Source organism: Lissotriton helveticus, chromosome 4_1 (assembly GCF_964261635.1).
Source record: "Lissotriton helveticus chromosome 4_1, aLisHel1.1, whole genome shotgun sequence".
NCBI classification, from domain to species: domain Eukaryota; kingdom Metazoa; phylum Chordata; class Amphibia; order Caudata; family Salamandridae; genus Lissotriton; species Lissotriton helveticus.
This window is the reverse complement of record NC_136063.1, coordinates 1758522250-1758544937: the sequence shown is the minus strand read 5'-3', so window position 1 is coordinate 1758544937 and position 22688 is coordinate 1758522250.

Genomic DNA, 22688 nt, shown 5'->3' with positions numbered 1-22688 from the left:
ACCGCAGAGATACATTTTGGGGCAATCTCGAGAATACAGGCAATGTCTGCTTTGATTTAAACATACTTGGTTGGCCGTTGTCGAGGGTATTGACACTACAGAGCTAGAGACATTATTAACCTCTCTGGGTCAAACAAAGTCATTGTCCATAGCAAGAAATAGCAATATTTATCGCTAAACGTGGTTAGATACTTTTCTTTTATTGCTGGATATTTTAGCGGAGAAAACATGCTATTAGCAGCGTTTTTCTCCATTGTGCTAAAATATCCAGCGATAGCGGCGAAATGCGAGAATATCGATGGAAATCCAACGATATTCTACCATTAACGCCAATGGCGCCTTAATCTGATAATCCACCCCCATTGACTAACGAGAGTCATTGTTCCTGAGAGCAGAATTGGGGAGGAGTCGTTTTAGAGAAATAGGAGGAAGTCAGAAGCACTCTTACTTGATGCCCTCACACACCCCAGAGGATGTCATGCTTCACCATGGGGAGTTGCTCCTTATCAGCCAGTGCAGCAATGCCCTACAGGTCTCCCAAAGCATCACTTTGTTGAAGATCGTTTAGTGATCTAGCCATATGGTGTGTGCGGATCAGTGTTCTGTGAAGAGTGAGAATTAAGAATTATTAAAGGGTGTCTGGGGTAGATCCATTTAATAACAAAGATTCCTCTGTCATAGTCTAAAAAACCAAAGGGTTGGGTGCTGCTCAAGGGTAGTTTTGGCCATTAGTAGCTAGACAAGTACAATGTTTGTTTATGAAATGTGTAGGGTCGAGATGTTTCGAGCTATTATGCAGTCTCAGGTGGAGATCCTACACGCTTCTTCAGGACCATAGGAGAGTGTTAAGGATAATAAAGAAGAGTGTAAATATGGTGGCCTTAATAGTTGAAGTAGTGCAACTCAGAGGACCCAAGAAGTGGTAAAAATCTATTGAGTCTAGCTAGAGAGCTCCATAAGTCAAAAAGTCAAAAAGAGAGTGTGCTGGCCATCACAATAGTTGTGTTGGAAGGCACAGGCTCTGCACCTACCCGACATATTGCATGCTGACACTCTTCTTTATCATCCTTATCACTCTCTTATGGTCCTGAAAAAGTGTGTAGGAACTCGCTCTTAACGCGCATAATAGCGTTGATCCTGTCATGTATTCCTATAGGTTCTGAATCGATCCCCCTATTCCTGACCCTATTCTGGTTAAACTAACTATCAAGTTAACTAACAGTCAGCCCATGAGGCAAGAAAAGCCCCCATGATGCAGATACCGTTATCTGACGCAGTCACACTACGGCACAGGAACGTGTTATCTGATTAGGTCATAACGCTTGAGATCTAATTAGACAAGCGACATTCCTCCAGCCCCTGATAAGGCATACGACGTTCTCATAACAAATCAAACCTATGACAACCTGGAAAATCCGTGCGGCCATTGTTTTGATTTCACAGAGAACTTCAGTAAAAGAATGTGCTAACGAGCAAGTCGTATGACATCTTTATTGACGTATCTATGTCCATCCTTACGTCAATCTCGGCACCTTTAAGGTATAAATATTGCCGATCTTGCCCTATGCAAACACACGCGTGGTGACAAGACGGAGCAGCCATACTTGCCGAAGCCCGAGAGCAGAAGCAGACCCCGCTGGCAGCAGCCCCGCCTTCCTGACGCGCTGAGAGACGCGCTGCTATCTCAAGCCGAGAGACCCAGCACCGGCGCTTTCGGGCAGCCCTCGCAGGCAGCCTGGAATATCGAGAGCAGAGAAAGAGATACCATTCCTCATTCATCCTAAATTCCAGGTACAGAACTGAATAACCCCTCACAGAGAATTCTTTAGTTATTCACTTGGCAAAAACAAACTTAACTTAAACTGTAACTTTCTATTCCCGCCCACGCATTAGACTTAGGTCAGGTACACGGGGTAGGCGTATTTAGAAACACCAGTTGAGTACGTTTAGTCAAATGTATATGTGTATGTAAATATATTTTAATCATTTTAAACATCATATGGCTCAGAAACCATATCAATGTTTTTACAGTATTATTTTATACTATTGCTTTTAACGTATGCACTTTACTTAACTATAAGTATTGCAATAATATCGATCCATTTCTCTTGTACGAGAAAAGAGACTGATCAATAAATAACACCTTTTTATTGAACACGCCCGTCTCTTCCTTTTCTCTACAATCTGATGAGACTAAGAATGCACGTACTGACTGAGTAAAATAATTGCCTTGTGCTCACACGACTCTTGAGATTGACTCTTGATTAGGGGAGAGCAAAGTTGTCATGTTCTATGGTTGTCAGAAACTAAATCCCTTCTTGTCTAATCAGGGGAGTTAATTCTTTCCTGATCATTCGAGAAAGTTTCTAGCGAACTCTGAGCTACGCTGGCAAACCCAAAACTTAAGTCTAGTATCGACAGTAGTAGACCTAGTTAACGTCTGGCCTTGGCCTTTACTGCTGTAGGTACTATTCCAATGCGCAGAGCCTATTGGGAAAATAGGAGCTACACTACATGGCGCCCAACGTGTTTGGAAAGGGCGATAAAACTAACGTAAGACATTTAGAGTAACTCAGTCGTGCTTTCTCACTCAGACCCCTTTTCCCACATACTCCAAAGACGTCTGGAGTGGGTGAAAGGAAATATCCGCCAGACCTCGCAGGAGGGAACTCCTATGTATGGTTCTTGGTTTTGTCAACGTTGAAGGATAAACAGTTCCAAGATATTGTGCATCTAATCTTTGTTCCATTAGAAACCTGATCTGCAAACAAAAGAAATAACCATCCTGTCGGTAAAATGGGAGACAGTGATGATGAAAGAGAGGCAGTTAGATTAGCAGCTGAAATAGCAGCAGCAGATACTGCACTACAGGATGCAGACGCGGATATAATACTCATTCCGGTCAGCAAAAGGAAATCTATAACCTTAAAAGTTATAGAAAATGGACTGACACCTAGAGGTGGCACAGTCATATTCGTAATTGAGGCACACGAATATCGGCAGACAGAGGTATACTATTCATTTGGAACATTTTCCAGCAGCAAATGCTGTAACAAAGTACTTCCACTATTACAAAATAGAGGTTCCACCCGACATTTACACTCCTTTCGAGGAGGTGGAAGTACCACTCAAATTCCAAGAGCATTTGCTCTTATTTGATGGCGCCCTAATACATAACAATCACATTACAAGGCTCGGTCCTTTAGGTAGACCAGGAGCAACGTGGCCGGTCTTAGCCGGATACACACCACACCCAGACATCGAAGGAATGTCTACAGGAGAGCTGTTAATACAGCTAAAACAATTACTAAAAATTCATAGACAATTAGTTCAGTATGTAATGCGGACTTCAACAATTCAGCCAGCGATTAAACTACCACAGCTGACCCCTCACCAGGGGAACACAAATAAAATCACACCACAGAACATCCAATCCTGCCTAGGTAAAGTTCCGGCTAAACGGGAACAGATACCATTCTGGTTGGCACAAAAAATCACCCAAATAGAGGCGGTGTTTCCTGACACCACCCCGATAGAAAAACACAGGATTCTGACTATATGTCTCCCAATGGGAATCGCACCACACATAGAGGACTGTGACACTTGGGGTACAGTCTTTGCTTCAATCTACACAAAAACGCACGGTGTTCCTTCCATTTCGGTGATACCAGATGTGCTAAAACAAATTCAAGATGAATACGGTCCAGAACCTGCTTTAACTCTTGGTATGAAATTACTGAAAGACTTCAAGCAGGTCTCGGCTATATTACTAGCCAATATAAAAGGTGAAGCAGCACACGTGGCGATCCGCCAGAGGTTAAAAGAGACAGATATAGCAGACCAACCAGCTGAAATTGCCAGAATCATAGAAAAATCCTATGAAGAACTAGGTAGAGACAGTTTAGGTGGAATACCAGTAAAACCGCAACTGACTGAGAGTCCAGAAAAAATATTTTTTAATAATAATTCACCAAAAAGAACTGGGATGGAAACAAACAATCCAATCCAAAAGAAAAGAAATTCCAGTCCCGAGGAAGGTCTCCTAGGCGAAGGGAGAAATCTCCGAACCAGAGACACAGGTCACCCCAGAGTGACCCCTCTGGGAAAAGATATAACCTTAGAAATAGGGATAATATTAAAAAACCTGATAGATATCAAGACATTGATACACGTCCCTCTCAATCTTTTCAGAATTCCTCGCAGAAATCGGAAAGAAGAGGACGATCAGAACAAAGAGAAGAGCACGCCAAGTCCAAAGACAAGGAACCTGCTCAGCTAAAAAAGAAATTACAATTTCCAAAAAAGAAGGTAGCCAGTATCAAGGTAGTTAACAATGCCGAGAATACTGAGGACACAACTGAAAAACGGAGAGTGGGCTCAGACAATGCTAGACAGCGCAGCAGAAGTGAGCATAGCTCGCAAAGTCCTTATGAATCATCTGGAGACAGTGGACACGAATGAATACCTTCAAGTGGAAACTGCAGACACCAGAGTTAGCAAGCCCCACAAGATATACGAGATAAAATTACGTATAGAGGGAGATAAGACTAGGAAAATAAGGGGACTATTTTGGGATAACCTCTCCAAGGGTTATGACATCCTTCTAGCTGAAAAAGACTGGACACCAGAGTTTGTCAGGGAGTGCCCTCATGGCGAAGAAGTAATTATGCCTGCCTTCTCGAATCAAATCCCGATTCATAAAAAATATACACTTGCTAGAAAGTGGGCAGTGGCCTTAGCACCTGCTTTATATAAAAATCATGTAGGATGGGATGAGGACTCCCCTCCTCACAAAATCCAGTTAAAATCACAACCTACTGCACAAAGGCAGTACCCAATTAAGCAAGAAGCTAAAAAACAGGTAAATTAAATACTAGATCAGCTAGAATACCAGGGGGTGATTGAAACTTGCACCTCACAAATGAACAATCCTTTGTTTCCGGTCTCCAAACCAGACAATTCATATCGTCTAGTTTTGGATTACCGACACCTTAACACATGTTGCAAAACCTTTGCAGTGCAAAACTCACACAGTGCTGCACTAATGAATAACATAGTGCGCAAAAAATACAAAACAACCTTGGACATCTCCAATGGATTCTTTTGTCAAAACATAGCACCAGAGAGCAGATATTTAACTGCATTCTCAGTAAATGGCACTCAAAAGCAATTCTGTCGATTAGCCCAGGGGTACAAGAATAGCCCGGGAGTATTCTCAGCGAGAGTAACAGAATTACTACAACTATATGATGATGAAGCATTATCTTATGTCGATGACATTTACTTAACAGATGATGACTTGGAGACTCACTTGAAAAGAGTGAACACCATAATACTTGGGTTCGCAGCAGAGGGTTACAAATTCAACTTTAAAAAATCCAGAATTGCCCATCTGACAGTCCTATTCTTAGGATATGAGTTATCAAGTGAAGGTAAAAGCCTGGCAGACAATTTCCTAGAGAAATGTGCCGTAATCCAAGCTCCTAAAACACTAAAAAACCTACAGTCAATTCTAGGCTTCCTAAATTTCGGAAGAACATACATTGCAAATTACGCAGAAAGGGTCAAACCCCTTTATGATCTAATTAAACCAGACTTTAAAAAATCCAGTTGGACTCAAACACACACAGAAATTTTGAGATCCTTACAAACAGACATGCTAATTAAAACAAAATTAGAAACACGTGATAACACACGCAATCTTGTGATTCGAGTCATCCCAGGGAGATGCGGATTCACATACCTGACCTCTAATGAGGGAGAAAAGGTACCAATTGCATTCAAATCACACTTGTATACAGAAGCTGAACAGAAATTCAGTAATACAGAAAAAATCATTCGTGCAGTTCAAACCGCAATAGCTAGAGAAAAAGACATAGCTGACGGTAGACATATCACAGTCAGAACAGCAGAATCAGCCTTTGAGGCACTAACAACACCTTGTAATTTACCAACAACAACATTGAATCCGGAATGGATAAAATGGGTGAATTCAATCACAACGGACAAAGTATACTACTACTTTGATCCAGAACTAGAAGAATTAAAAAATCTAAAATATGAAAAGACGTATCCCCTGCCAATCGACATTCTGCCTCTACGACATTACGCCTGTGTAATCTATACAGACGGACATGCTCAACCCTCCGTTTGGGGAGAACATGCATACAACCCCACATGTGAGATTACAAAAGAAGTGTGGCGCGGAGGTAAACTAAGACCTCTATTAACAAAATCACACTCAGTAGAAACTAATTCAGAACTACAAACTGAAATAATAGCTTTGAAAATGGCGCTAGATAATGCGGATCGCGAATTCCCGACACTTATAGTGTCAGATTCATATTACTGCGTCAAAGCATATAACAAGGATTTGCAGACATGGATTCAGAACGGTTACAAAGATGACACAGATGCACCAATAAAGCAGAAATTGCTCTGGGAACAAATAGCTCTTTTACAAAAAGAACTACCAAAGACTCACGTGACACACTCACTGAGTCATCAGCGTGATGGCGTTCACGTTGTAGGGAATTCATTGGCTGAAGCAGCCGCAGCGGCAGCCACTAAACCGGCTCCCGTAGATCGAAAAAAGCGTACATTAAAATACATTGACGGTGAAACAATGCTGGCGGTGAAAACGTCATCAAAAGGCGACTGCTCAGCGTTGCCGATCAACTATCCACTCAATTATACATACATAATCGATGCAAACTCCGTCCCTTTTGCTCGAATCCCTGGAGTGGGGGATAGAGTGATTCCAAACATGGACAGGAGAAACTTGTTAATCGCAGACGCACACATTGCCAAGGGTCTCAGACACCTCAAACTGAAAGATTCTCTGGAAGAATTACAATCACGGTACTGGTGGCCAGGCATGAGCCTGCATTACACCATGTTTGTAAAAAACTGCCCAAACTGCAACAGAGATCGCAGTGGGGAGAGAAACAGTTTAATACCTCGTCGTATCAAGGCAGATAATATCACCAGTAAAAAGCAGGGCTTGCGATTAACATATACAGGCTAGTTTCCACTTATAATGTAGATCACCAGCACTCGGCTGACGTCCGGACTGTTATACAAAGATTTGCGAGTCTAAATGGCATATACGCTAAGAGCATGCTACGTTTGACCATTGTTTTCACTCAAGCCCTCCGGCCGGGGGGGAAACATGGCCTAATGAGCACAGCCCAGCGGGAATCTTCTCACTTCCTTCCTGAGGGTACTGGATGGTGTAAAGAAAAAACCAAGGCAGAAAGCAATCTATAATGGAAAGGATATTAGGTTCGGGAGCTGGGTGGGTCAAACATCTAATAAGTGTCCAACGTAGTCTAAATAACTTGCCAAGAAATTCTCTGAAGGGATTCAGTCCGTACGAATTATTATTTGGAACTAGAATGATAATCTCTGACCTTGATAGTCAGACTTCAGTGGTTAAAGAAAAAAGCTTTGATGTCAAAGACCGTTTGGCTATTTTGCAGGACTTAAACAAAACAAGAAAAGACCTGAGCAACATACAGTTGAAACAACAGCCAACAACCACTGAAGAATCACCACCTTTCCCAGCAAGACCTGTCTGGATTCCAAAAGTCGGGGATCTAGTCAGGGAGAAGATCGCGGTAAAGAAGGAATTTGGGCCTTCTTACAGAAAAGCAGTTCCTGTCTTGTCTGTCAACGGGACAAGATCAGTTGTACTACCGCCACTTGCTGGTAAAAAGGAGAACCGAGTTGTATCCATCGACCTGGTAAAACCACAACATGTGGCCGATAACAAACAGTAGGCCAAGTGGACTCCCAATAAGTAGCAGAACACCAAGGTTTGCTACCAGTACAGAGGTCCTAACAAAGAGGCTCATCACATTCGAAACGCCTACAGAAGAACAACAAGGACTATGCAACAATGCAATAGAACTAAGACCTCTGAAAACCCAAATAAAAACATTTAGCAGAGACACACCAATCTACAATGAAGTACCAAGTGACAATGCAAGAAACAAAAATCCTGAAGCAATTGGAACAATTGACAGAACTGCATCCGGGTACTTCATCAACTTCGATGATTCCTCTGAAGGCTTCAGTGAATCAAAGACACAGCCATCATCAAAATCCTTTAAAGACAAAGCTAAGGAACTTTTGAAACAACTGAAAGAAACATATCTGATTTCTCCATGGATTGAATTTTGGGTGGGTTTTGGTGCATTTATCCTCATACTTTGGCTCATCATGGTATTTACTTTGGGACGCTTCATTGAGGGAAAATATGCTAAAATGGACACAGCAAGTCAGAACATCAACTTGATCCTCAAACCACACACATCTTCACACGTCGAGAAAAGAGAACTTTCTTCAGCCAATTTCACAGCCAATCCTATACCTGGTGGGGTAGCCTGGGACAACACTGACTATGAAATTCATGGTCCGGTCGAGATCCTGAAATACCCACACCAAATCAAGATCTCCTTGAGTGACTTTGCAAAACCAAACTCATTTGCTGATGATTGGGACTTCGAAAGCATTAATAACATGATGTCTGACTTAGTAATGTCTGCTAAATTTACAAAACATGATTATTTGCAAGGTTCTACAAATTATGATAGTATGTATTGCTATAACCACTATGGTAACCATTTTTTACATAAATCTGCACAACCTAGAAATGTTTTAAATTATAATCAATGGGAACATTGTGCAACACCTCCAAAAGGGAGCTCAAGAACCGTTTACGACAAATATTCATATTTTTCAGGTTTTAACACAAGTAATGCTGAAACATTTTATTATAAATTGTCAAACAAGACAGGGATGAAAACCATGATAACCAACACAAAATTGATATATTCAGATTCATTCTTCGAAAAAATGAATACATTTGGATTTGATTATTGGGACAAAATTGTTGATTTGAAAAGTGTTTGGGGTACAAAAGATTGGCAAGTACAGGGTTTAGAAGCTTTGTTTAGAGCCTGCATGATCCCAGAACAAATGATATTTTTAAATGACACTGTTCAACAAACCACCTGTCTTGGCTTAGCCAAAATCAAAGATTTAAATAAACCGTCTATTCCAAAGCCAATAATGTTTAGCAATAACTCTGATACAGATGAAGAGATAGACGTAAACCATATATTAAACCAAAACAGAACACATCCTGATTGGAAACAATGGTTGATCTGGCCCACAGATACAAATAACTGTCAAGATAGATTCCTGAATAAAACACAGGGTTTCAAAATGACCAGGCCAGACCCTAGATATCCCCAAAGACATCACCCAGGGATAATAACAACCTACAGTGTGGGCAAATTATGCCTTCAATGGCTACAAACTTCCACACTGCCTGAAATTAAGCAACACCTAACTTTACTTACTGATGGTGCTGACTTGCGTGATTTCATAATGGGACCACGCAAACAGCGTCAAAAGCGTTTCATAGCAGCCTCTGTATATGCAGCATACAATGAGGCCTGGAAGGTTACTCAAATTGAAACAGCAGAGAGAATACGGGAAATTGACCGTATTAATTTGGAAAAATCACTTTCTGTAGTGGACAATGGGTTAATGACTCTGTCCTCCAGAATTTTTTCTTTGGACAGCATTGTGTCGTCAGCAATCGATATATTATCGCAAGACTTACTGTTATTACAACATGGTCAGTCACAATTGCGTTCTATTGTACAGCTTGGCTGGACGTTACAAAATCTGCGTTCAGGCTATGTGCCTTGGCGTTTAATCAACACAACGTCACTATTCCAAATCTTTAACCTTACTGATAGACAAATCGGTATGGCGCAAAAGGGTGCTGATTATACAATCTTGAGCATTGAAAAACTAGAAAGATTACCAATGACAATGTCAGAACGACCTGTCAGTGAATGGATAATCCACGGAATCATAAATATTCCAATCTCAACCTTCAGGTTTCAATACTGCCAAAAATATATACAGGCTGGCATGTACGAGAAATTGGGAAAGGGGTACCTTAAAACAACTTGGAACCTGCCCTATTCGCATGCATGTGTCAGTAATAAAGGACAGAAAGTGTTTCTTAGTGGCAACAATTGTGCTATGTCACTAAGCGGCACGCTTCTGTGTAACGGAATTAGTTTGCATGGAGCCTGTGAAGGGAATTCATACAACCTTTCATGTCACCAGCAAGGCGCACCTGCAACTGAAATAGAACCATTCTTTCAAAGACTCTATAATGGGAGTTACATTCTTATTGTAGACCGCAGATGTTGTAGTCTTATGCCCGGGACTCCTTATCTAGTCACTACGACGGCGAAGGTCAAGTGCTGTGGACGTTCTTTATTCCCCAGCTCCTTTCCAGACAGGGAGGCAAGGGCATGGCCCAATTTGAAAATTACTTCTATTCGAATAGATACTTTAAGCAGAATGAAAACAGTGCTTCTTCAGATGCCTACAAGGCTCACGTCATCAAAAGAAACGTATGATCTACAAGTCGCAAGGACGACTGCAGAGATACATACATTATTATCAACTAATTCCCCCGTACATTTCGCGGAAATCCTGAGCGAAATCTTAAATATTTCTGATACCACTGGGGTCTCAAAGGTATTTAAGACAGTATTTTCGATGGCATTAACACCATTCAAAGCCATACTGGGTATTTTTCCAGATTTCGTCCATTCGATTTTTGGCGGACTTCCCCTGATCCTGGGACTAATTGCAGGAATCCTATTCTTAGTCCTTATTTTTCGTTATGGCAACCCATGTCACAGATCAAACTCTCGCGACAATGGAAGATACAATCCTAGCCATTGGATACCGGGACCGGATATCAAAAATCCTGGGACTCTCCCGGCTTAGAGACCTGAACATGACTTGGTTTCTATCATTTTGACCAATGTGGCAAAGATGTGTTTTACCTGTATTGAGATGTCTGCTATGCGGAGAAGAATGCGTGTTAGACACCTGTCTGACGCTACAATCGGATGCGCCAGTGGATGCAGATACATTGTTGGTTCCTACCAAGGTTCACGCTTTGTGCTGCCCTCAAAGGCTACCAATCCTGATGACGGCATTCCTGGAATCTTCACCACTACGATTGAAGAGTAGTGAAGTTCAAGATGAAATCAGCATTGAACAGGTACGACCTTCTGTCAGCAATGCGAATCAGAATGTCAATGCAGACAATCATGCGCACGAATGCATGGTTACCCCTATTTCCGACTTAGTGGAACTTTCCCATGAAGCTGTTGACAGTTTTTTCGAAAGCCTTAATGATATGATGTTCTCTCCAGAACAGAAAATAGAGACTTTGGAGCAAGCTCGCACACGGCGTTCCCTGAATTCGGCCTTCAACTTTAAAAATAAAGTCACATGAACAATTTTTCCCACCAGTTCACGGACAACAATTTTATAGCAGCCCCAAATTATTTCTTACAAAATTTTCGGGACACTTATCTTCTGCTTAAAGTAAGAAACTATTCCTAGAGAACTAAGATTTCTATTTTTAGATACTTTATAAACTTTAGTTGCCCGCTGGTATGTTCACAAATATTTTATTATGTGATGAGATGGTCTCGAACTTTCTTTCTGTATAGCCATATTAAGAGCCATTTCATGTGTATTTCTCATATACCAACTAAGCAATAATGTCTACAAATGCGTGTTTACTTTAGCGTTTAATTCATAGCTTAAGTGCATACAATATATATGACTGCAATTTTTCAGTATATTTGAAAATTTCAAAATGCATTTATGTATTTTGGGGTGGTGAGGTATACACTATACTCTATAGTATGTTGTACTATGTTATACTATGCATAGATTAGTAAATATGACCATAGTTAGCGTGGAGTGGGTGTCATGTATTCCTATAGGTTCTGAATCGATCCCCCTATTCCTGACCCTATTCTGGTTAAACTAACTATCAAGTTAACTAACAGTCAGCCCATGAGGCAAGAAAAGCCCCCATGATGCAGATACCGTTATCTGACGCAGTCACACTACGGCACAGGAACGTGTTATCTGATTAGGTCATAACGCTTGAGATCTAATTAGACAAGCGACATTCCTCCAGCCCCTGATAAGGCATACGACGTTCTCATAACAAATCAAACCTATGACAACCTGGAAAATCCGTGCGGCCATTGTTTTGATTTCACAGAGAACTTCAGTAAAAGAATGTGCTAACGAGCAAGTCGTATGACATCTTTATTGACGTATCTATGTCCATCCTTACGTCAATCTCGGCACCTTTAAGGTATAAATATTGCCGATCTTGCCCTATGCAAACACACGCGTGGTGACAAGACGGAGCAGCCATACTTGCCGAAGCCCGAGAGCAGAAGCAGACCCCGCTGGCAGCAGCCCCGCCTTCCTGACGCGCTGAGAGACGCGCTGCTATCTCAAGCCGAGAGACCCAGCACCGGTGCTTTCGGGCAGCCCTCGCAGGCAGCATGGAATATCGAGAGCAGAGAAAGAGATACCATTCCTCATTCATCCTAAATTCCAGGTACAGAACTGAATAACCCCTCACAGAGAATTCTTTAGTTATTCACTTGGCAAAAACAAACTTAACTTAAACTGTAACTTTCTATTCCCGCCCACGCATTAGACTTAGGTCAGGCACACGGGGTAGGCGTATTTAGAAACACCAGTTGAGTACGTTTAGTCAAATGTATATGTGTATGTAAATATATTTTAATCATTTTAAACATCATATGGCTCAGAAACCATATCAATGTTTTTACAGTATTATTTTATACTATTGCTTTTAACGTATGCACTTTACTTAACTATAAGTATTGCAATAATATCGATCCATTTCTCTTGTACGAGAAAAGAGACTGATACATAAATAACACCTTTTTATTGAACACGCCCGTCTCTTCCTGTTCTCTACAATCTGATGAGACTAAGAATGCACGTACTGACTGAGTAAAATAATTGCCTTGTGCTCACACGACTCTTGAGATTGACTCTTGATTAGGGGAGAGCAAAGTTGTCATGTTCTATGGTTGTCAGAAACTAAATCCCTTCTTGTCTAATCAGGGGAGTTAATTCTTTCCTGAACATTCGAGAAAGTTTCTAGCGAACTCTGAGCTACGCTGGCAAACCCAAAACTTAAGTCTAGTATCGACAGTAGTAGACCTAGTTAACGTCTGGCCTAGGCCTTTACTGCTGTAGGTACTATTCCAATGCGCAGAGCCTATTGGGAAAATAGGAGCTACACTGCAATCCTACACATTTCATAAACAAACATTGCACTTGTTGAGTATAGCGGGCCCCCAGGATGTTGGGGTGGTGGGGTGTACACATGGGGTATACCTATGGTACCCCCCCTGCATTGGTATGGACAAGGTGTCAGGCAACGCACAGTGCCTGTCACCTTGTGCATGCAAATGCACAACGTGCATTCCCAGCATTGTGGCGGGTGGTGCTGTGAGCACGGCCCGCCACAATGCTGGCATTTGGTGGCTGTTAGAAATGGGATCTCTGGTTGGCTAAGGCTTGCGCCACCACTCTACTTAGGGCTTTGGAGTTACACACCAAAGATAACCCCTTAGTAGCTTGGTATGAGCAGTCAGGCTTATCCCGGAGGCCATTTGTAAAGCATTTGCGCATGCACACAACAGCAACAACATCCCAGGCACACTTCAAAAGGAACTCCACACAAGGTTATATCAAAAATAGCCGTTGTATTCTCAAAACACATTAGAATAGTAAACACAGAATGTACACTGTGCCAACTTGCACTGGGCCATATTTACAAGGGATTATGTACTCCTGACAGGGCCACAAGGACCACTGTCAAAACCATAACAAAGTGAACTTAGTAAATGTAAATTTGATCATAAACACACAACCAGTAAACACTGGTAATCACTGTACTTTGCATCCGCCTGTGACATAAACTACATTATGCACAATATCACACAAGTCTAAATACATTAGACCCTAACCTCTTAAGTATAACTCACATTAGGGGCGTAAATCACACAGTGAAACATAATCTCACTAACACCAACCGTGATATGAAGATTAACCTCATAATAATAAAACTACATTTAGAGGTATAACACAGGGTGCGTAATTGTACTACATGCATTACATTTCCTAGCACCACACCACATTTAGCTCATAAATCACATTAGGGCCTGGCGCCCTATAAATGTAACAATCCCCCTGGCCAACTGGCCATCTCAAACAGGGGGGCACAAATGCCCTATGTCCAAAGAGTCAGGGCTGCTGCCTAGGCAGCAAAGGTCAAGGGTGCACTACAGCGCACACCTAAACGTTGCAGCTGCCCACTACTTGCTGGGCAGCTGGGAATCTCAAAGGCAGGGCCTAAACGTAGCAGCTGGCACTAAGTGCTCAGCAGCTGTGCAGGCCTGGCACCTCAAGTGCCCAAGAACGTTGCAGCTGCCCTCTCGCAAGCGGGAAGCTGGGAATAGGGACCACACAACAGGAGAACAGCCTGAACCCCTCTGGGCCCTCTTAAAACAGTTATGACATTATTGGAGTCACTTAGGCTCTAGAAATAAACGTGGGGCCTGGAACTGCCCATGAACCTCTCTGGCCCTTTAGGTAATCATGCTAAACTGGGGTAGCAGACATTCGAGGCCCCCACTGGGGCCCTCTACACCAATGTCACGGATGCCATACGCTTGTCCCTGGACAGAGGTTTGTCTGTGGTGTTGGTGCTGCTGGACTTGTCCGCAGCATTCGACACCATATCCCACGCCATCCTCCTTACCAGACTAAAGGAGATTGGCATTGACAGATCTGCCCTGGCGTGGTTCACCAGCTTTCTCTCCGAGCGCACCCAGAAGGTGAATATGGGTTCTTTTAGCTCCACCTCGGCCAGCATCATCAGAGGAGTCCCGCAGGGCTCCTGTCTCAGCCCTACGTTGTTTAACGTATATGTCTCCTCTCTGGCCAACATTATGAGGTCTTTCGGGTTTATGCCCATCTCTTACGCTGACGACACGCAGCTGCTGTTCACTTTTAAAACCTTTACCCCGGAGATAAGACAAGCTTTCTCCAACGGCATGACTGCGATCGCCAGCTGGATGGCCAAGAACTTTCTCCAGTGTAATGTGGGAAAGTCGGAGGTCATGCTATTCGGAGCGGCAAAAATCCTGTGGACCCCTGACTGGTGGCCCTCCAGTCTGGGTCAGGCCCCTTCCCCGAAACAGGTGGTGAAAAACCTGGGGGTCCGTCTAGATCATGACCTCACCCTTGCCCATCATGCCAGCACCACGGCGGGATCCTGCTTTCACATTATTAGCCTCCTTCGGAAAGTGTTCCCCCTTCTACCAGACAACACAAGAAAGACCTTGGTCCAGGCCCTCGTTCTGAGCCGCCTGGACTATTGCAATGGCCTATTTTTAGCAGCCAATGAAGGAGTGCTTAACAAACTTCAGGTGGTTCAAAATACCGCGGCTCGTCTGGTGACCAATGCCCCCCCCAGAACGCCATCCTTGCCCCTCCTCAAAGCCCTCCACTGGCTTCCCATCCGGAAACGGGTGGAATTTAAGATCTGCTGTGTGGTGCACAAGAGTCTACACAACCTAGGGCCACACTATCTGGCCGAAAAATTTGTATACCACCGCCCTTCCCGCAATCTTAGGTCCAGCAATCAGCTGTTACTACAGGTTCCCAGACATAACAAGACCAGACAGGGAGGCCGCGCCCTCTCCATCATGGGCCCTCGTCTGTGGAACAATCTTCCCCTTTCCCTTAGAGAGTGCCCTAGCCATCTAGCCTTCAGGAAATGCCTAAAGACAACTCTATTCTAGGATGAGCGCTGCCCGACCTGTTCACTTCACAGCACCGCGCCGAGATACACCTTCGGGTGTGAGGCCGGCGCGATACAAACCCATAAATAAATAAATAAATAAATGTGGCCACACTGGAGCCATCGAGGCTCTGGAATAACTATGTGGAGGGTTGGAGCCCTCTAGGCTCTAAAACAAATGCTGCGGGCGGTGGAGCAATCTGGCTCTGAAAAGAAAACATGTCCCCCCAAGGAGCGCACTCGCTCCGGAAATAATTAGCCAAAACGTTGGGGTCCTCGGGCTCTGGAAACAATTGTCACCATCGTTGGAGTGGCCAAACCCTGGCGGGACTACTCTGCACTGCTACCCTCACAGGGCCGTGGTCGGCACTAACTAAGCGACTATGGAGCCCCCAGCTCTTCTGACCTTACCGGGCTGCTCTCCGGAGACTCCTTCTGTGGTAGCAGCACTTCTCCTGCGGGGCTTCCTTGGACTCCGGGGTGCCCCGCGCTGCCGTTGGCGGCCTCAGCCGCCTAACTGGATTCACCCGGGCCCCCTTCTGGGACCTGGGGCTCTACTTCATCCGGTCACCACCGTGGGGCTCTCCATCGAGCATGGGAGCCCCGCGTCACATTCATGCCGGCCTCTTCCGGCTTGGTTGCAGGCCCCGCCCATGTCACAGGTGGGCCTGCCTAACTTCCGGTTTTCCCACGAGAGGCGCGGCAGTGATTCTCTCGGAAGCAAGAGGGGTAGGCTCCCTCCATAATTAAAAATGTGCAGCGGGGTGGGCACCCGCTTAATCAAAAATGGAAATAAGCGGCCATAATGCAGGGTGGGCACCTGCAATCAGAATATCAAAAATAGGTGGCCATGCGGGGTGGGCTCCAGCCTCTCTCTCCTCCAGCAGGGGGGAATCCCTACGTCAGGATTCCCCAGGGAAAGGTTGCAACGCCGCGCTGCTGAGCCCTTTGGCTCCTTATCAGCTGAGCAACCTATAAGCGAAATTAAAACACTCCTCCTCAGGATCACAGAGCACTCTGTAGGCCTGGAAATAAAGCACTCACAGGGCGCTAGGAGCACATCCAAAAAGTCCTTGGTAGTGACAAAGAACAGGTAAAAGGTCCAGAAAGTCCTGGAAGCATCCAGGGGGCAATGTAGTGCCCAGGGACCAGCACACAGGGCCCTCCAGCAGGGAGGCAGCCCCAACGGCGGTCCCTCCTGGGCCCCACCAGCAGCAAGCCCCCCTCTGTCAGGATTCAAGAAGAAAACAACATCATGGGGTCACAGCCCCTATATTTATACACCTAAATCCTTTGTCTAACATTGTAGGGCAAGGGGAGAACCAGATACAACTGGTTCTGAAGCACTTTGTTTTTCTCAGCTCCCCTCTCTTCTGTACTTGTACCGCCTTCTTCTGAGCCCCTCTGTGGGCATAAAAGGACCATGTTTTTTCTGTTCAGTGTGCTACTTCATACACTACCAAAGGGTGTTGTGTGAATGTGGTTCCACCCCGTGAGGTTTAATAAATACTTTGTTTTATATTCCAGTTTCGGTGCCAACCTCTATTCTATTGGTCTGAGGACTTGTGCATAGAGGGCGAACCCCTAGCACTGGTAGGCCTAGCTGAGGCTCACCACGACAGACCCATCCTGGCTCCTGGAGCCAAGCACACCAGCCAGCCCCTGTCAATCACAAGCCAGACATACAATTCACATCAGGCAGGCAGACACTGCACACAGAAATGCCAACTTCTAAAAGTGACACTTCTCCACTAGTCACAATAAATCTGTGCACAAACTAAACTCTCCCCTGCACTCCTCTCACATCAGGAATTACCATGGACACTCATATCCCCCATGCATTCCCATTTGAGGGCAGAGCAATCTCACCACACGCACTCAGAGAGCGCACACACTTTACACTGGGCCACAGTGCTAAAGAGCGCAGAGACCACAAACTACTAGTATCAGGTCATATTGAAAGGCAAAAAGTTCAGGGGTGAACCTGCCAAATGGGCCAAGTCCAACAGTGGCGGTGTCTAGCAGACACCGCCACCATATGAAACCCTTTTTCACACTGTCGACTTGTCGACCGGGCAGAAAAGCGGCGGACGGTCTTTCCGTCCGCTGCGCTCCCCGCCATACTAAAATGGTGGGGGGAATGTGTGGCGGGCAGGCTAGGATGTAGAGCGGATTGCCACCGCCTGCATGGCAGTGGTGATCCAGCCCACATCCTAATGGCCCCTACATTTTTTGAATTCAAATTGGAACAATACACACAAAATAATTTGTAAGTGGGACACAAGCCTGCATCCAACTAAACCAAGGGGGACAAACAATGAAGAACGCCCATTGGGATACTCAAGCCATTGCGCCTTCCCGTTCCCATCACTGGATGGGTAAGGCATCTTTTCCTTCACTCACACATTTCTATTTCAGAGCGATTGCTCTGCATGTTCCTTACTTTTTCCTTATTATTCTTGTTTTTTACAGCTCTAACTAATACCGTGCCTTTACCTTTGACGCTCTAAGCGGTTCGGTTCCCCTGCACCTCTGATTGCATTTTTCTTGCTCAGCACCAGCCTGCTCATTCTCTGGCATTTATTTTAACCCCCTCTTCCCCCCTTACTACAGCTCCTCTATTTTTTCTCCTTCAGGTCTAACTGTTCACCATTTGCGCCCTCGGTTCCATATTTGTTACTATCCATGTGGGAGTTGCCAACATGTATGTGTCTACCTATAAGTGTTTATTCACGGCTCAACTTATGTAAGGCGCGCACGGTCACTCTTCCCAGTTCACAGCGGAATTGCTCACCTTTTCATATTTCTTAGGCACCTTCACGCAGCCAAGCGCAGAACGTCTATACATTTCCCTTCCTTCCATGTTTTTATCTCTACTCGCACGGCCTCCTTCAGACCTTGTCATTAAGGCAAATGTGTAATTGTACTCTATTTATGAGGTGTACCCAAACCTTGCAATAGGAAACAGATTAGACCGTATTTTACTCTTATGTTTGTACGAGAACCGGTGCTCTCTTATTTGTAGTTCCTTTTTTTCCCCCTTTTCCCTCTCCTAATTGTACCTCAGTTATTACAGGCAATTGTGCACAGGCATGCTTATTCTAAATGTCCTGATGATGATCCATTAATTGTATATATGGATCGAAACGCCGTCGATACCCAGTACACCTTATACACTGCTCCAGATTGTCATTTAATGTGTAAAGGTGTTCTCTTGCAATTTGTTTGTTACATTGAAATTGTGTGTTTAACAAACCTACAACTTTGCCTGAGCCTTTTGTGTTCTTCATTGTTTGACCCTCTTGTTTTAGTTGGATGTAGGCTTGTGTCACAGTTACAAATTGTTTTGTCTGCTTTGTTCCTATTTGAATTAAAAATGTTAAATATCTGACATCTGTCCGGCTGGACAAGTTATACAAATATAGTACTGACTGGGTCTATATTAATTTCCCCCCGTTTTTACTGTTGTTTCTCTCGGGACCACTTTTCTAAAAAAATAGCTTAAATCCCAAGGTCCCTGGCAGACCTTACTTGGGTTCCCTTGTTTCTTTACAATATGTTATTTAGGGGCTCAGTAGGATGGCGGGCGGTGGCACAACCGCGGTGCTGGCGGTGGCAGAAAATGTATTTTTCCGCACGTCTGCAGCGGTCCTCGTGGCTGCCATATTACAATGGGCAAAGATAGCCCATTACCTGTCCCTCGCTGTGCGACCTGAACCGCCATAAAAATGCACCTGCCACCGAGGCGTTTGGAGCCAATAGAGACCCCGCTGTGGGGAATGATGTCCCGTCCACCCTACAAATCAGGATGGCCCAAACAGCCTGTCACACTGCAGCGGAGAAACCACCCAACCAGAGACGGCGGAAGCATGACAGTGGAGCGCAAAACCAGACTCCCGGTCCCCTCCACCCGTTCCAAGTGTACCCATACATGTCCGACCTTAAAGAAAATCATCCCTCTGCATCTGGGTCACCCATCAACCACAAAAGCACCACAATGTCCCGGTCACGTCACTGCAGCCGTGCAGACACCGGAAAACCTGTGTACAATGTAGTTGGCCGGGCCGGCACCAGGTATGGGCTGTCCACATTTTTTTTATAGGGCCCCACCTCCACCCTTCACACACTATGCCCCCCACACTCCTGTGCCACCCCGCACATTTCATCTTCCAGGTGTAGCCAGACCCTGCACCTCACACACCAAACAACCAGGGGCCTGTCTTAGAAGGTGGAGTGAAGAGGAACACCCTGCACAGAAGCTCTGGGGCAGGGCATCCCTTCTCTTCACAACTACCCCCCACTCATGTCAAGCAGACTGAGTCGAATCACAAAATGAAGATTCACACTGCATATGAACATCCACTGAACTTTTCACACTGCCTGTCAAGTCACTCTGACACACCCCAAACTGGCACACAACCACATACACATACCAGATGTCAGCAGCAATGGAGGACAATAAATGGGCTAGTCAAATGTGAGGTGGACAGTGCTGGAAAGCCATGAAGCAAGCCACAAAGCATGTGTACATCACATGTAAAAGAAGGAATATATCACCCCACCCTTTGGCCATCAACCAGACATGGTTGGCACAGTGAGTGAAATTAGACCAAAGCGACCTCTGTGCAACACCTCTGGGAGACATCAAGGCAAGCCATGCTTAGGCACACGAATGATAGGAAGTGTCTGAAGTCAAGCAGTAATTAGCAATACATCTGTGTCAACCTACTTGCCCTATGTATGTCAGCAGCAAAACACACATGGATCTTTGTCACACTCCCTGACTGTCAAACCTAAGTTGGACGTTCACACATACCCCTCCTCTACCCAACTCACACCTGCAGCAATCAAAACTAGTGGTAAACACACAGAATGGTACAATTGATGTCCTGTGAGTTCACTGACAACCAATCACACACCCTGGGGTGCATCTACAAATGTCAGATTTGCACTCAGAGATACCTGAACCAATGCTTACACAACAACAATATCCAAACACAAATCTCACAAACAACATACACAGAGGTCCAACAAGCCCAGCCGTGTGCAGCCAAACAGTGGAAAGGCAATGTGACCCTAGACAGAACAGGAGTACAGACAATTGTCACTCAATGCCAATACACACACCATACCCCAACACCAACAAGAATTGCATCATCTCAAAACAATCATGAACACATACTGGGACCAATGGGAAAATAATCCAACACAGACAGAGACACCACACCAACCATCAAGTCAACATGGCGTCATAGTGTACCACAAGCATGCACATACATTTTACAGACAAGTGACAGGACAAATATAGGAGGACATGGCACTATTCTGCACCCAAAGCAAGCCCAGTAACAAGATACACCTTACTGCATGTGAAAGACACACAAGTAATGCACACTACACTTGCAACACACATCAGAATGTATCACAATGCACAAACTACTCACACACAATGCATCTGTCAGCAGAAAAAGCCAACACAGCCCAAACACTGCACACATCCACAACAAAAAAACAACAGATGCACATACCAAGCCCTCACATTGCAAACTTAGCTGGACATCAGGGGGATGCACATTAGGCAAGTACAAGGCAACATACACTCACACCAACCAAATCAGTCGCAAACACATCTCAGTGCCACAACATGTACTCCCACAACACAAATCAGCACTGCACATGAGCAACCATGACTACAAACCAGTACAAGCAAATCATACATAACTAATTGTAAAACTGTCCTGAGTGGCACATTGGTCCTGTGCACAGATCAGCACAAAAAAGCATAGTCTAACAAATGAAGTGGTGGGTAGGCTCACAAACTGGCAACCCAAAAGGGGCAGGTGACATGAAGCTGGAGTGGTGTGTACGTCAGTAGTGAACGGATCAGGAGTGTACTCTACACACACACATAGAGGAGTCGCTCACAATGGGTAGGCATCAGAAACACAGATAGGGGATGGTATGACTCCACATTCCACATACACAAAAATGGGTCTAGTGACAGCAATGCATGAGAAAGCTCACTTACAATGTCAGTGTGGCTGAGCAGGTCTGCACAGTGAGCACAAACAGTAACAAGACACATGGCTGATCAACAAAACACAACACAGACTTGGAAGTCACACTCTCTGCATACTCACAACTGGCAGCAACAACAGGTAGGTGTCCCCCAGGAGTGCAGGACACACCAACACACTGCACAGTGCACAATCTTCAACTCCTACATGAGCCCACAATCTGAAGCACAAGGCTGACAATTCAAACAGGCACTCAGCTTCTGGGACATGCATGTGTGACGTTGGCATTGCAGGGACACATACACATCAACACTACTGACAAAGTCACCACCTTCACACTTCATGACCACTCAAGTGCACACATTCAAATGCACCCATGTGACTAGGAAGACAGGCCATCACAAGATGAACATACATCAATACTGCTGTTCACATATCAAGAAAGATCACACAAACATGATGGACCCTGGTCAGCCTTCAAGTAATCCTGTGGATATTGTGATTGAAAAGCTTTTATTCGATATGCAAGATATCTTGGAAGCAAACATACATATAAAAAAGCATTGCAAGACAGAAAATAGACATGTCAACATTTAAATGCTAAAAGAATAAAAATAGGAAATGACCCTACATAAATTAACTAAAAATCTATTAAATTGAAATTGACAGTCTCTTGCAGTGAATCAACCAGGAACGTTTTAAAAATTTGGCAACGCCACACACAATGGGAGGGGAGGTATCAGTCAATAAAATACGTAGTGCAACTAAATGCCTACGTGTTCCCAGGCGTCTAAAAACTGGTTTAAGCCAGTATCTCCTAGGATTAGTATAGTCCGGACACTCAAAAAAGATGTGTGCTACAGTTTCAAGCCTAGATGAACAAAGGGCACAGAAAGGCGATAAGT